Genomic DNA, 17673 nt, shown 5'->3' with positions numbered 1-17673 from the left:
TATTAAGCAGTTCACCATTGCAAAAGCATTAGAAAGAAACAAGTAAATGATGGAAGTGCTCCAGAAGTACTGAGTGCCAGAGATCAGTTTCACATAACCACATAATACACCATCACTGACCCACTTGAATCTTGCATGAAAAGAAGGGCAAAAGTGTATGAAGTTCTTTCAAATAGATTTTCCTTCTTAAACAATGTGGACATACCTGGTGAAAAATGCATGAAGTTATCCAAAAAATTAGTGCAGTCTTATCCCAATGACTTAATATCTTTATGGAGAAGTGCAACAAGTGAGCACTGAGTTTATAGATTCAGGAAAGACAAACTTTATTAATGTAGATATGTATGAATCCATAATAGAAGATGAAATACAATACGTATTTCTCAATGTTGAAATTGCTTTACTTATATTCCTAACTTTAATGATCACAAACTTTATAACAGAATGGTCCTTTTTGTTCCTAAAAGAGACTCAAAAACCTTCGGCGTACAACAATGATTCAAGAAAAACTCACTTCATTATCCTTGTTATGTATGGAAATATAAATTGTTTGGCAGCTTAATTGTGATGAAATCATTGAAGAATTTGTAACAGCAAAGAGTAGAAAAAATGTTTTTAATTATATATGTTAGAGATGAAACATCTATCTAAAAATAAAACATAGTAATTTATTATAATATTTATTTCTGGTGATTAAATTTTCTTTTATGACATCTTTTTATTTGTTCATTTATAATTATAGTATTTATTACAAAACAGGCATCAAAATTGAAGTATGACCCATTAAAAGAAAATTGGTGCAAGTCAATTTTTCATTGTGAGAGATCAACAGAATTTTACATTGATTGTTGAAACAACTAAGTTCACTGACTCATTTTCTTTGTCGTAGAATATGTGGTATATTCTTATTGCAGACAATGCAGTATATAGTAAAAATCTTAGTACTCTGCATCCACTAAAAATTTTATAATACAGTTCATCTCATTCAGCAAAAAATGGCATACACTACTTTCGTGTTCAGTCACTAATATTATAGTTGCATTTAAAAAGAAGTTACATCATGAATAGCTAACACACACACATATATATGTATATGTATAACTCACATATCTCATTTGAATGGGTGAGTACACAGAGGAGAGGAACCACAGATTATCAGTGTTTAGGGCCCTCACATATCATAATCCAGACCTGGGTATACTAATTAACACTTAAGGAAACTGGTCTTTGTAGGTTTGATTGTTTAAGATCTCACAGAGCTTTGACTTCATTCTCCATATAATAGAGGTTTCCTTTCCTGGAAAAGCTAGAAGGCAGGTTAAGTTTGTGTCTTGTCTTCAATTTGCTTGTCTTTTGAAAGATTTTGCAGCCAACAAAGAAATAACCCCTGGGTAGTTGGCTGGATTTGAGAGTTAAAATCGTTGAAATAACTGGGCTAGATTATTTTAACTAGTTAAACAATTTTACAAATCAAATTCTAGAGACTCTTTAAGGTAATATTCCATTATTTTGGCAAGGAGCTAAAATGCACGCTGAGAAGAAAACTCATAAGATATATATATATATAGATATATAGATATATTTCTATTTGTGGTACTTAAGATTATATAGTAATCTTTACATTGATATCAGGGACCATTTAGAGACAAAATACTATTAAATTATTTTGATAAACCCTATTTCTGTTTTATACTTAGTTTATCAGGTTAAAAAAAATCAGCTGTAAACATAGATATCCTAGGCATTAATGAGCTGAAATGGACTGGTATTGGCCATTTTGAATCTGAGAATCATATGGTCTACTATGCGAGGAATGACAAATTGAAGAGGAATGGCATCCTGTTCATCGTCAAAAAGAACATTTCAGGATCTATCTTGAAGTACAATGCTGTCAGTGATAGGATAATATCCATACGCCTATAAGGAAGACCAGTTAATATGACTATTATTCAAATTCACCCACCAACCACTAAAGCCAAAGACGAAGAAAATGAAGATTATTACCAACTACTGCAGTCTGAAATTGATCAAACATGCAATCAAAATGTATTGGTAATTACTGGCGATTGAATGCAAAAGTTGGAAACAAAGAAGAAGGATTGGTAGTTGGAAAATATGACCTTGGTGATAGAAACCATGCCAGAGATTGCATGATAGAATTTTGCAAGACCAGCGACTTTTTCACTGCAAATACCTTTTTCAATGACATAAACGGTGACTATACATGTGGAGCTCACTAGATGGAATACACAGGAATCAAATCCACTACATCTGTTGACGGAGACAATGGAGAAGCTCAATATCATTAGTCACAACAAGGCCAGGGGCTACTGTGGAAACAGATCATCATCTGTTGATATGCAAGTTCAAGTTGAAGCTGAACAAAGTTATAACAAGTTCAGGAGAGCCAAAGTACAGGTACTTCTCACCTGAATTTAGGGAACATCTCGAGAATAGATTCGACGCATTGAACACTAATGACCAAAGACTAGATGAGCTGTGAAATGACATCAAGGACATCGTACATGAAGGAAGCAAGACGTCATTAAAAAGACAGGAAAGAAAGAAAAGACCAAAATGGATGTCAGAAGAGACTCTGAAACTTTCTCTTAAATGCACAGTAGCTAAAGCAAACGGTAGAAGTGATGAAGTAAAAGAGCTGAACTGAAGATTTCAAAGGGTGGCTCCAGAAGATAAAAGAATTATAATAAATGGGCAAAGACCTGGAGTTAGAAAACCAAAAGTGAAGAACACACTCGGCATTTCTCAAGATGAAAGAACTGAAGAAACAATTCAAGCTCGAGTTATAATATTGAAGAATTCTACAGGGAAAATACTCAAAATGCAAGAAGCATCAAAAGAAGATGGAAGGAACACACAGAGTCACTGTACCAAAAAGAATTAGTCAACATTCAACCATTTCAAGAGGTAGCATATGATCAAGAACTGATGGTACTGAAGGAAGAAGTCCAAGCTTCACTGCGGGCATTGGGAAAAAAACAAGGCTACAGGAATTGACGGAATATCAATTGAGATGTTTCAACAAATGAATGCAGTGCCAGAAATGTGCACTGGTCTATGTCAAGAAATTTGGAAGACAGCTACCTGGCCAACCAACTGGAAGAAATCCACATTTTTACCCATTTGAAAGAAAGGTGATTCAACAGAATGCAGAAATTATTGAACAATTATCAATATCACACACAAGTAAAATTTTGCTGAAGATCATTCAAAGGCTGTTGCAGCAGTACATTGACAGGGAACTGCCAGAAAATTCAAGGTGGATTCAAAAGAGGACATGGAACTAGGGATATCATTGCTGATGTCAGATGGATCATAGCTGAAAGCAGAGAATACCAGAAAGATGTTTACCTGTGTTTTATTGACTATGCAAAGGCATTCTACCGTGTGGATCATAACAAATTATGGATAATGTTGTGAAGAATGAGAATTACAGAATACTTGAGTGTGCTTATGAGGAACTTGTGCATAGATCAAGAGGCAGTTATTCTAACAGAGAAAGGGGATACTGTGAGATTTAAAGTCAGGAAAGGTGTCTGTCAGGGTTGTATTTTTTCATCATACTTACTCAATCTGCATACTGAGCAAATAATCCAAGAAGCTGGACTATATGATGAAGAACACAACATCAGGATTGGAGGAAGATTCAATACACAGATGACACAACCTTGCTTGCTGAATATGAAGAGGACTTAAAGCACTTACTGATGAAGATCAAAGACCACAGCCTTCAGTATGGATTATACCTCAACATAAAGCAAAAATCCTCACAACTGGACCAATAAACAACATCATGACAAATGGAGAAAATAGTGAAGTTGTCAAGGATTTCATCCTACTTGGATCCACAATCAACGCCCATGGAAGTAGCAGTCAAGAAATCAAATGATGTGTTGTATCAGGCAAATCTAACTGCGAAAGACCTCTTTAAAGTGTTAAAAAGCAAAGATGTCCCTTTAAGGACTAAGGTGCTCCTGACCCAAGCCATGGTGTTTTCAATTGCCTCATATGTATGTATGTAAAAGCTGGACAGTAAATAAGGAATATCAAAGAAGAATTGATGCCTTTGAATTATGAAGTTGACAAAGAATATCAAATATACCATGGACTGCCAAAAAATGAACCAATCAGTCTTGGAAGAAGTACAGCCAAATAATGTGTGTGCTTAGAATGTTCCTTAGAAGCAAGGATGGTGAGACTTTGTCTCATGTACTTTGGACATGTTATCAGGAGGGACCAGTCCCTGGAGAAGGACATTAGGTTTGGTAGAGGATCAGCGAAAAAGTGGAAGACCCTAGAAGAGATGGATTGACACAGTGGTTACAACAATGGGCTAAGCGTAACAACGATCGTGAGGATGGAGCAGAACAGGGCAGTGTTTCATTCTGTTGTAGGTAAGGTTGCTATGAGTTGGAACTGACTTGACAGTGCCTAACAACAACAACAACCTTAAGCCAAGGTTTCGTTTGCAAGTGGTCGTTTTGTAGATATAAGAAACAACTATGGGGAATGGAAGAAATCTCATTAAGCTAGCTACCTTTGGTGACTGAAGCTTCATCAAACTTGGAAACAGAGTAAAATATACTTTGGAAGACCATATAATTACTGGGAATTAGTTTATTAACTTCCATCAATTATTGTTTGAGGGTTGCTACCAAGGGATGATATTTCATAGCACTTACACCTTGTCATGCTTGATTGGTAGAGTGATCTTCAGTATTTTAAAAAAATGTCCTCAGGCAAAGAGTTGCTATGAGTCGGAATGGACTCAATGGCAGTGGGTTTATAGTAATGCAGTACATCTAACAGGAAGTTGGCTGTCATCTGGCGCAGAAGAGAATGGTGAAATCTGAGGGATGTGGGTGGGCCCAGATGACTTCTGCATTAGGTTTACTATTAGTAATTACTCTAGTACAAAAGGTCTAGGATGGAACTGTCTTGGACCAGCCAGACATTATCAACTTATATTTCAACATCCAAATTACATTGTCCGCATTACAGCTAAAGTGATCTTAAAACACAAAGGTAATCAAATCATACCTTTGTAGCTTACTACGGCTTATAACTGCATTTTGTGGTTTACTATGGCTCAAAAGATATATTTAAACCTCTTTAACACGGTCTATACCTTTCAGTATGTTCTTTCCCCACCGCTCCCAGGACCTTCACATAAGCTGTTCCCTCTGCATAGAATATGCTTCTCTTTTTCACTCCGTATTTCAGTTCAAGCATCATTTACTCAGAGAAATTAATGTGTGTCTTACTTGTTGGTATTTTTATTTTCTTTAGACAAAACTATTATGGAGAATGATAGGATACTTTATATGTTCTACTGAAAGCAAAATAAGTGACATAGGTTCAAGATGTCTGAATAATTACAAAGCCTTTTTGTCTATCATAATCTCGAGGTTCAGGTGTACAGAGAAACGAGAAAATGTCCTTAAAATCTAAGAATTCAAACAAATATTCTTTCTCAGTGTGATATGTCTGATTAGTCCTGATTTATTTCTTCTCGGACTCAGCACTACTGCAGAATACCTGTGAACTCTTAAAGATTCTACAAACTTAGTCTAATTGCCACAAACTGTGCACTTGACTGCTAACTGAAAACTTGTCAGTTCAAACACACAGATGCTCCTCAGGAGAAAGATGTGGCAATCTGTTTCTGTAACCCTATGGGGCTGTTCTACTCCGTCTTATAGGGTTATCATTAGTAGGAATCGACTCGATGGCAACGGATACCGGTGGTAGTATAGTAAGCTTGTCTGGACTGCAGCTTGGTGCAGCTGAATGTATTTCCATTTTGATATTTGCAATTGAATTAAGACATCTGATGCCATTGCTTATACAGCAATCCAGTAAGCCATCTCCTATGCTTCCTATTTTCATTGAGGTTCTGCAATTACCGTTCTCAGTAGGTCCATCTGCAGAGGATGTTTGTCTCCTACTCTGCCCATCCATGTAGTGATGCTGACTGTATATGAATGCTTCAGACAGTTTCTTTAACATTAGCAATAGGATATGAATAACATTGTCTACTCATGTGTCTGTGTTCACAGATAAGGAGCCTGGATGGTGCAAGCAGTTTCCAATCAGTTGCTAACCCAGAGGCTGGTGGTTTAACCCACCCAGTGTCTGTGTGGGGGAAGGGCCTGTCAAACTGCTTCTGTAAAGATGACAACCAAGAAAACTCTATGGAGCAGTTCTACTGTATAACTTACAGGGTAGCCATGAATCAGAGGCTGACTCCAGGGCAACTAACAACAACAGTAGTCAGATTATTGGCAAATCCACTCTACTTAACATCTAGGTAAATAAACTGTCCACGGTCCATGTAGAATACAGTATTCTTAAGCTATTTCTGAAATAAAATCATTAATTGCTCAAATATTTTGACTCGAAGGGACATAAAAATGTTGGTCGTTTTCATCGTTCTGAAGATGTTTATTTCTCTTCTGCTGTTCCTTTGGTAAGAAAGTCATGCACATTTATAGTGTAACATTTTGTTGTTGTTAGGTGCCATGGAGTCAGTTCCTACTTATAACCACCCTATGTACAACAAAGACCTATGTAGTCTCTGATCTTCATCAGAGTTTCAAGTCCTCTTCAATTTCAGAAAGCAAGGTCGTGTCATCTGCATATCACAGGTTGTTAATGAGTCTTCCTCCAATCCCGTTGACCCGTTCTTCTTCACATAGTCTAGCTCCAATTCAAACAGTTGGAACCAAAATTGGTCCTAGAAAGTGATTCCTAAGAAAAGTTTCTGGAACTGGATCACTAGCCTGACAGATAGGAATAAGGGTCCTGTTGTAAGTGCAGTTGTAATAATCTCTGGAGTGTTTTAGCATCATAGTTACTGAGATTCTCGCCTAGAAGTAAGGACCACAATGTAGGGAAACCAAGTGGAAGTCCCCAAAACTGGGACCTCCCATGTCCTGGATATGATAATAAGCCAGAAGTCATAAGACAGAGATTACTGCCACCTCAAAGACTTAAAGAATTCAGGAGTGGTTTTTCTTTTCATATTGCTGTTTAGTTCACCAATCCAGCCCTTGAAAAATCTGAATGAATCATAGTCTTTCATGAAGTCTACAATAGACTTAAGTGGTAGTCTCAATTGTAGATGCTGTGTTGCATGTTTGATGTATAGTAACGGATCTGTAAAACAGATCATAATAGACAATGGCAATCTATGGCAGAACTGATAAGAACAAGTCCGCCAGATCAATCGCTCCACTGCAAAAACCAGAAGCTATTGATCTGACAAATGCAGTCTTTTCAATCTGAAAAGAAGAACCTGAAGCAATTTGCATGGAAAAAAAGTGCAATATATTCATGATCTTGTCCCTGGGATATTAGTATCTATACTTTTTGTCATAATCTAGTTTAAAAGGATTTTGATTGTTCGGACTTTCTACAGAGTGCCAAACTGCCCTACTAAAGTGAAAATATTCTGTTATTTAAAAATGAGGAGCAAGAAGTAGACAATACTCTAGAAGCTCTAGTAATGCATAAACGCACCAGAAGATAGAAGATAAAACCTAAAAATATTCAGATTCTTGCCACACTAATGAAGTTTTTAGGAATCTGTTAGAATCTGTTAAAAAATACCATTGGAATTTGGATTAGGATTGCATTGTATCTGTAGATCGCTTTGAGTAGAATTGACACTTTCACAATGTTGCATCTTCCTATCAATGAACAAGGTATGGTTTTCCACTTATGTAGGTCTTCTTTGGTTTCTTGCAGTAGTGTCTTGTAGTTTTCCTCGTGTAGGTCTTTTACATCTCTGGTTAGATTTAGTCCTAAGTATTTTATCTTCTTGGGGGCTATTGTAAATGGTATTTATTTGGTGATTTCCTCTTCGAAGTTCTCTTTGTTAGTGTAAAGGTATCCGAATGATTTTTGTATGTTTATCTTGTATCCTGATACTCTCCTGAAATCCTTCATCAGTTCCAGTAGTTTTCTTGCAGATTCTCTGAAGTTTTCTGTGTAGAAGATCATAACATCTGCAAATAGAGACACTTTTACTTCTTCCTTACCAATTTAGATGAACTTAATTTCTTTCTCTAGCATAATTGCTCTGGCTAGGACCTCCACCACAATGTTGAATAAGAATGGTGATAAAGGGCAGACTAGTCTGGTTCCTGTTCTCAAGGTGAATGCTTTCAGACTCTCTCCATTTAGGATGATGTTGGCGGTTAGCTTTCTATAAATGCTCTTTATTATGGCGAGGAATTTCCCTTCTATTCCTATTTTGTTGAGAGTTTTTATCATGAATGGGTGTTGGACTTTGTCAAATACCATTTCTACATCAATTGATAAGATCATGTGATTCTTGTCTTTTATTTATGTGATGGATTACACTGATTGTTTTTCTAATGTTGAACCATCCCTGCATACCTGGTATGAATCTCACTGGGTCATGGTGAATTATTTTTTTGATATGTTATTGAATTATATTGACTAGAATTGTGTTGAGGATTTTTGTGCCTATGTTCATGAGGAATATTGGTCTGTAATCTTTTTTTTATGGTGTCTTTACCTGGTTTTGGTATCAGGGTTATGCTGGGTTCATAGAATGAGTTTGGGAGTATTCCATCTTTTTCTATACTCTGAAATACCTTTAGTAGTAGTGCTGGTAACTCTTCTCTGAAAGTTAGGTAGAATTCTCCAGTGAAACAGTCAAGACCAGGGCTTTTTTTTGTTGGGAGTTTTTAAATTACCTTTTCAATCTCTTCTTTTGTTATAGGTTTGTTTAGTTGTTCCACCTCTGTTTGTGTTAGTTTAGGTAGGTAGAGGGTTTCTAGAAATTTGTCCATTTCCTCTAGGTATTCAGATTTGTTAGAGTACAATTTTTCATAGTATTCTGTCATTAGTCTTTTAATTTCAGTTGGGTCTTTTGCAATATCACCCATCTCATTTCTTATTCTGGTTATTTTCTTCCTCTCCTGTTTTCTTTCGTCATTTTGGCCAATGGTTATTGATTTTGTCGACACTTTCTAAGAACCAGCTTTTGGTCTTGTTAAATCTTTCAATTGTTTTTTCTATTTTCTATTTCATTTAATTCTGCTCTAATTTTTATTATTTGCTTTCTTCTCATGCTCAAGGCTTTCTTTGCTGCCCTCTCTCTGTTTGTTTGAGTAGTAGGGTTAATATTTTGATTTTGGCCTTTCTTCTTTATGGATGTGTGCACTTACTGCTAGAGACTGACCTCTGAGCACTGTTTTTGCTATGTCCCAAAAGTTCTGGTAAGATGTGTTTTCATTCTCGTTTGATTCTATGAATTTCTTTATTCCATCCTTAATTACTTCTATAACTCATTAGTTTTTGAGCAAGGTGTTGTTCAGTTTCCATGTGTTTGATTTTTTTCCTTGCTTTTTCTGTTATTGATTTCTACTTTTATGGCTTTATGGTCAGAAAAGATGCTTTGTAATGTTTCGATGCTTTGGATTCTGTTAAGGCTTGCTGTACGGCCTAATATGTGGTCTATTCTGGAGAATGTTCCATGTGCGTTGGAAAAGAAAGTATACTTGGCAGCAGTTGAGTGGAGTGTTCTGAATATATCGATGAGATCAAGGTGGTTGATTGTGGCATTTAGATCTTTCATGTCTTCACTGAGCTTTTTTCTTGATGTTCTGTCCTTCATCAAAAGTGGTGTGTTGAAGTCTCCTACTATTATTGTGGAACTGTCTATCTCTCTTCAATGCTGTTCCAGTTTTGTTTTATGTATTTTGGAGCTCTGTCATTGGGTGCATAAATATTTATTATGGTTATATCCTCCTGGTGTATTGGCCCTTTAATCATTATATAGTATCCTTCCTTGTCCTTTGTGGAGGATTTTACTTTAAAGTCTATTTTGTCAGAGATTAATATTGCCACTTCTGCTCTTTTTTGAGTGTTACTTCCTTCATATATTTTTTCCATCCTTTGAGTTTTAGTTCGTTTGTGTCTTTAAGTCTAAGATGTGTCTCTTGTAGGCAACATATAGATGGATCACGTTTTTTTATGCATTCTGCCACTCTCTGTCTCTTTATTGGTGCATTTAGTCCATTTACATTCAGCGTAATTATTGATAGGTATGAGTTTGGTGCTGTCATTTTTATGTCTTTTGTTTTGTATTGTTGACAGTTTCTTTGTTCCACTTAATTTTCTGTGCTGAGTCATTTTTCTTTATGTATTTTCTTTTCATCTTTTTCATTGTCATTGATTTTGTATTTGTTGAGTCTTTATGTTTTTCTTGTTTTTTTATTGTGATGTGTAGGATTGTTAGTTTCCTTTGTGGTTACCTTAATATTTACCCCTATTTTTCTAAGTTTAAACCATTCTTTTATTTCTTTATATTGCCTTGACTTGCTCTCCATATGAAAGATCTATGACTACATTTTATTTCCCTCTTTTTTGTTCTAATGTTGTCATCTTTTACATATTGATGTCTCTGTTTCCCTATCTACAGTGTTTTAGCTTTGATTTATTTTTTTGACTTCCCTATCTGGGTTGATATCTTGTTGCTCTGTCCTGTGTTCTAGTCTTGGGTTGTTATCTGATGTTACTGATTTTCTAACTGGAGGACTCCCTTTAGTATTTCTTGTAATTTTGGTTTGTTTTTTGCCGATTTCCTAAACTTCTGTTTATCTGGAAATGCCCTAATTTCACCATCATATTTGAGAGACAGTTTTGCTGGATATGTATTTCCTGGCTGACAATCTTTTTCCTTCATGGCTTTATATATGTCATCCCATTGCCTTCTTGCCTGCATGGTTTCTGTTGAGTAGTCAGAGCTTAGTCTTATTGACTCTTCTTTGTAGATAACTTTTCGTTTATCCCTAGCTGCTCTTAGAATTCTCTTTTTATCTTAGGTTTTGGCAAGTTTGATTATAATATGTCTTGGTGACTTACTTTTGAGATCTACTTAGTGTGGGGTTCAATGAGGATCTTAGATAGATATCTTCTCATCTTTCATGATATCAGGGAAATTTTCTGCCAACAAACCTTCAACAATTCTCTATGTATTTTCTGTTATCCCTCCCGTTCTAGTACTCCAATCACTAGTAGGTTATTCCTCTTGATATAGTCCCATATAATTCTTAGAGTTTCTTCATTTTTTTTTAATGCTTTTTTCTGATTTTTCCTCAGATAAGTTGGTGTCAATGTTTTATCTTCAGTCTCACTAATTCTGACTTCCATTGCCTCAATTCTGCTCCTATGACTTTCTATTGAGTTGTCTAATTCTGCAATTTAATTGTTGATCTTCTGGATTTCTGTTTGCTGTCTCTTTATAGATTCTTGCAGCCTTTTAAATTTGTCATTATGCTCTTCTATAATCTTCTTAAGTTCCTCTGTTGCTTTGTCTGTTTGTTTCTTGGCTTGTTTTATGTTTTGCTTGATCTCCTTATAGATCTCTTGAACAGTTCTGTATATTAATCTTTTGTATTCTACCTCCAGTAATTCCAAGAAGTTCTCTTCCTCTGAAAGGTTTTTTTTAGTCTTTGTTTTGGGAGCTTGCTGAAGCCATCATGGTCTGCCTCTTTATGTGATTTGATATTGACTGTTATCTCTGAGCCATCAATAAGTTATTAGATTTATTTATTCTATGTTTGTTTACTGTGTTCTAGCTTCTTGTTTTGTTTTGATATGCCTAGATAGGTTGCTCATGTGAGCTAGTTTGTTTATTGATGCCTTTGAAGCTCTAACACCCTGTCACAAGGTGGTTAGATCTGTTACTAGGTATGTGAGCCCAGAAGTCTGCTTACTTTTCTTGTACGGATTCAGCTCAGGTGTTGAGGTAGGCAGTCACCAAGTGTGTGGTACAGGCTCTCACCTACAGTCCTAGACAGGCAGGGGTGATTGGAGTAGGCACAGGTATCTGGCTGTAGTAGGGTCACTCTCTGAGCAAGGCAAGAGGCTGATGGCTGCCCCTGAGTATCTGGGAAGAAGCATGTCCTTGTTGCCTAAAGTGTGTAAGTGGGTGGATTTTGCAGCTGGACTATGGGCACCCAGTGCTGTTACCTGTAAGGACTGGGAAGCATCACTTATTCTTGGACCCTTGTCACAGGTGGCTAGGTGGCATGGGTAGAGCCACTAGTCCTCATGCCCCTGATGTGGGTAGGTGAGGACCCTGCTTAATGGGCAGAAGAGTGTCAAATATCACGAACTTGCCACTTCACCATAGAGCTGATACCGTTGAAGTTAGGCTTCAGATATATACCCTGTTGTACTGTGCTAATGAGGGCCTTCTCTGTTGAAATGGGCCCACACAGGTCTGTGCAGTGTGAAAGGCACTCAAAGTATGTGGATCCTTTATGCCTGCACCTAGGCAAAGAAGCTGTGCCTGCCCTGAGTTCCCGGCTTAGGGGAGCTGGCAGATTAATTTTTTCCTATTTCTTACTTTGTTCCCTCTCCAAGTCTGGCAGAATGGCTCAGGGTTCCTGATGTGTCCTACTTCCAGCCCAGGGGATGCAGCAATCGCTGAAGCTGGCCCAGGACCCAGTGCAGAGCAGGGAAAAGGTGGGTAAATGGGAGAGAGGTCCTTCCCAAAGGGAGTGCTTTTTGATCCACACAGTATGTTAGGTGCATGTACTTATCTTTTGCCAATTGATTGCAGCTTTTCACTGTTTCTGGAGGCGTGAGTATACTCTCCACCACTCGGTATCTCCTGATGTGGAGAACGCATCGTCCCAAGCGGCACTGCTTGCCTCACTGCACACACCAGCCAATCAGGCCTGCAGGGTGCCAGTTCCCACCATGTCAGGTCTGGCAACTCCTTGCTGCTTCAGAACTGTCTCTCCCTCCCCCTGCCATTCAGTCCAATTCCTCAACTTTGCGTTTGATGTTCAGGGCTCCTAGATTGTAATATATAATTGATTCACTTGTTTTTTCAGGTCTTTGTTATAAGAGGGACCACAGGAAGTGTCTGACTACTCTGTCATCTTGACCCCACATCACTATTTTATTTTATTTATTTTATTTAATACTACAAAGAAGTAGTGACAGCATGGATTGAACTTTATGTGAGGAGAAAATGAATCTGAGAAGTACATTGTTGACTGCAGACGTCACTGAGAGTTCTCTGCATATATCCCTTAAATCTTACCATTTTGGTGTAATCAAAACTACTTCCACTTGCCTATATGTGCATCTCTGTGCCTGATAGGTTTTTTAGAAACATGGAAGTCAATTCTGCAACACATGCCTGAAGTACCAAGGCATAAATATCTCCTGGGAACAGATTTGGTGTGTCAGTACCTCAGTTGCCTGTCTCTTCAAGTGGGATAATTTTGTGCTGAGTATTTTACATCATTTTATAACATTTCCCTACAGGATTAAATTCTTTTTGGTCTCTGTGATAGATGGATTAATACTTCATCCTTTATTGACTACCTTCCTTAGTTTCCAAGTGCTGCTGTAAGAAAAATACCCCAAGTAGGTGGCTTTAAATAACATAATTATATTTCCTTACAGTTCTGCTCTAGGGGGAGATCCTTGTGTCCTTCAGCTTCTGTAGCCCTGGGTGTTTCTTGGTGTTCCTTGGCTTATAGACAGATCCTCACATGTCTTTCCCCTGTTTGTGTGTGTCTCTTCATGTCTATTTTCTTTTTTATAAGACATCTTTCAGAAAGAATTAGGTGCAGGACACACCCTCCTCTGGTTTGACTTCATTAGCATAACAAAAATTCCAATTTCCAAACAGGGTCACATCCACAGGTACAGCGGTTAGGGCTTCAACATAACATTTAGAGGGGGCACAATTCAATCAGTAACACTTCCTTTCCCTGTATAACTTTGCTGCACTTTTCAAATAAAGTATATATTCTGAAATTTATACCTTTGAATCTACTTCTTGGAGATCTAAGTAAAGATCATTTTCTTTCATTTTCCAAATTGTCCACATTTGGATGATAAATTATATGGACATTCTATGTATAGATCACTTATGAGACAATTTAAATAGCTTGGAAAATCTGTGGTAGTTGAGAATAAAAGAGAAGTAGATAGATTTGAGAAATAATTAGGAAATAAAAACAACATAATTCAATGATAGACTGGATTTTGGAATGAGGGAAAAGGAGATGTCAAAGATAACTCTTAGGTTATCTGCCTTTACAAGTTAGATGGAGGGTGAAGCCAATGACTTTGTTGGAAACACAGAAGAAAGACCAGGATGGTAGGGAAAATCCATCAATTTAATTTTGTACTGAGAGTTTTTCTGGCAGTCCATGCTATCCTCAGTATAGTTCACCAACGACACAATTCAAAGGTGTCAACTCTTCTTCAGTCTTCCTTATTCATTGTCCAGCTTTACTATGCATATAAGGAAACTGAAAATGTCATGACTTGGGACAGGCATATTTTAGTCCTGAAAATGACATCTTTGCTTTTTAACACTTTAAAGAGTTCTTTTGCAGCAGATCTGCCCAATTCAATTCGTTGTTTGTTTCTTGACGGCTGCTTACATGGGTGTTGATTTTGGATTCAAGTAAAATGAAATCCTTGAAAACTTCAGTCTTTTCTCCTTTTATCATGATGTTGCTTATTGGTCTAGTTGTGAGGATTTTTGTTTTCTTTATGGTGAGGTGCAATCCATACTGAAGGCTGTGGTCTTTGATCTTCATCAGTAAGTGCTTTAAGTCCTCTTCACTTTCTGCAAGCAAGTTTTGTCATCTGCACATTGCAGGTTGTTAAGCAGTCTTCCTCCAAACCTCATGCAGTTTTCTTCTTTATATAGTCCAGGTTCTCTGATTATTTGCTCAGCATACAGATTGAATAAATATGGTGAAAGGACACAACCCTGGCCTACACCTTTCCTGACTTTAAACCTTGCACTGTCCCCTTGTTCTGTTCAAACAACTGCTTCTTAATCAATGTACAGTTTCCTCATAGGCACAATTAAGTGTTCTGGAATTCCATATTCTTCGTAATATTATTCATAATTTGTTATGAACCACACAGTTGAATGCTTTTTCATAGTCAATAAACCACAGGTAAACATCTGGTATTCTCTGCTTTTAGCCAAGATCCATCTGACATCAGCAATGATATGCCTCATTCCACATCCTATTCTGAATCCGTCTTGAACTTCCGGTAGTTCCCTGTTGATGTACTGCTGGAACCACTTTTGAGTGATCTTCAACAAGACTTGACTTGTGTGTGATAGTAATGGTATTGTTTGATAATTTCCACATTCTGTTGTATCACCTTTCTTTGGAATGGACACAGATATGGATCTCTTCCAGTCACTCAGCCAGGCAGCTGTCTTCTAAATTTCTTGACATGACAAGTGAGCACTTTTGGTGCTGCATCTGTTTGTTGAAACATCGCAATTGGTATCCCATCGTTTCCTGGAGCCCTGTTTTTTGCCATACCCTTCGGTGCAGCTTGGACTTCTTCCTTCAGTACCGTCAGTTCTTGATTTTTTGCTCCCTCCTGAAATGGTTGAATGTGGACTAATTCTTTTTGGTACTCAGTGACTCTGTGTATTCATCTTCTTTTGATGTTTCCTGCGTTATTTAATATTTTCCCCTTAGAATCCTTCAATATTGCAACTCAAGGCTTGAATTTTTCCTTCATTTCTTTTATCTTGAGAAATGCCGAGCTTGTTGTTCCCTTTTGTTTTTTTAACTCCACACCTTTGCACATTTCATTGTAATAGTTAACATTTTCTTCTGGAGTTGCCTTTTGAATTCTGCTTAGCTCTTTTACTTCATAATTTCCTTTGTTTGCTTTAGCTTCTCTACTTTCAAAAGCACGTTTCAGAGCCTCTTCTGACATCCATTTTGGTCCTTTCTTTCTTTTCTGCCTTTTTAATGGCCTCTTGCTTTCTTCATGTATGATGTCCTTGATGTCACCTCAGAACTCCTCTGATCATTAGTGTTCAACGTGTCAAATTATTCTTGAGACAGTCTCTAAATTCAAGTGGGATATACTCAAGGTTGTAATATCTCCAACACAATTTATGAGTTACTATATTATTTAATGTTATTCAATTTGGCACTTCCATGCTCTTACTTAAATAATAATTTCCTCATATAATGCTCTCTTTCCATTACTCATAGATGCAGAGTTGGATTCAGGTTTTGTGAGGCCTGAAGATTATATAATTTTTGGTACATTTTTATAATAAATGTTATACAGTTGTGAATATGAAATTAGTTATTTTATATACATATTTATTTAGAATAAGAAAATAAACTGAAATATGTTACACATTTTATATTTGACTGATGCTATAAACATCACAAATTTCATAAAAATTATCTAATGCTTTCATTAATTATTGTTTGACACATAATATTTATTATATTTACCCTTTTTGGATGCATGCTCATTTAGCATCTCTTCCCATGACAATGATTTTTTAATATTATTTTCTTTAGAGAGATTACAATGTTAATTCGGTCTTTCTTTTAGCATGGATTACAGAATTTTTTATTACTATTAAAAGTTGTGATGCAGAAAGTATGCAATACCACAAATGGATGTATTTCTCTTTATTGCACTGCTGAAGGTTTGATCCTTCAAAAGAGGAATTCTGAAAAATTTTGTTTTGTGTCAATTTCATAAAAACAGGAAAAAAAATGTTTTTTTTATTTTTGTATATTCCATGTTATCAACTAGGTTCATGACAAGCTTTATCACCCATTCTAACTAGACATTGACGTCAATTTTTGTCTCGCACTAACAATTCATATCTGATTGATGTCTGGAAGAAATTTCCACAGAATATCTTCTGGTTGTATATATTTCAGCCTTAATTCTCCTCCTTTACCCACATACATGTAGTGTTCAGTGCTTTAGGATGTGCAAAAAAGCAGTACAAACATTGACCCTGCATGTTCATATCAAAAGGCCAGGTGAATCATCAGTACGTTAGGGGAAGGAAGGCATATTCCTGGAATCCATTTCTACACCAGTTTGATTATGAATAAGTTTACACAGAAGTGACTGTGTATCATAGTGGATAATTAAACCGAAAATAAATGTATTCCCAATTCAACTTTCCCTCAGTCAGTTTCCAAAATTAGTCATGTTCACTCCAGTACTACATGGAACAAGGACAATTGTGACAAAGGGAAAGTCAGAGTGAAAGAGAAAACAATGCTAACAGCAGTTAAAAACTGTACTGCAGAAAGACTTTACAGCATGAACATATTGCTTTGCAAAAACCCCTCCATCCAGGGCTTTAGTTGGGTCAGTGTAAGCCAGTGCAAGCAAGGGGCCTGAAGCTTAAACTTCATTTACTTCAGAGTGAACATTGATCTCATATAATACGTATGAGGTACATACCCATGATCTGATTTTACATCACCTACAAATTACAGTTTGACTGCCACTTTTGTTTAAAAAAGACATAATCTCTCTCTCCAGTCCCTGGGTGATGCAAACAGTTAACATGCTTGGCTGCAAAAGCAAAGGTTGGAAGTTCAAGTCCCCCCAGAGACTCCTTAAAAGAAGCCTGGTGATCTACTTCCAAAAAATCAGCCGGGGACAACCTTATGGAACACAGCTTTACTCTGACACACACAGGGTCGCCATGAGTCAGAAGTGACTGGACAGCAACTGTTTAATTTTTACTCTCGTCTCTGAACCACCATGACAATTGTCTTAGTTTGGGTTCTCTAAAGGAGCGAAACCAGTGAGATGTGTGTATATATA

The sequence above is a fragment of the Trichechus manatus genome, unplaced genomic scaffold, assembly GCF_000243295.1.
Source record: "Trichechus manatus latirostris isolate Lorelei unplaced genomic scaffold, TriManLat1.0 scaffold00003, whole genome shotgun sequence".
In the NCBI taxonomy this organism is placed as follows: domain Eukaryota; kingdom Metazoa; phylum Chordata; class Mammalia; order Sirenia; family Trichechidae; genus Trichechus; species Trichechus manatus.
Note: the sequence above shows the minus strand (reverse complement) of the source record.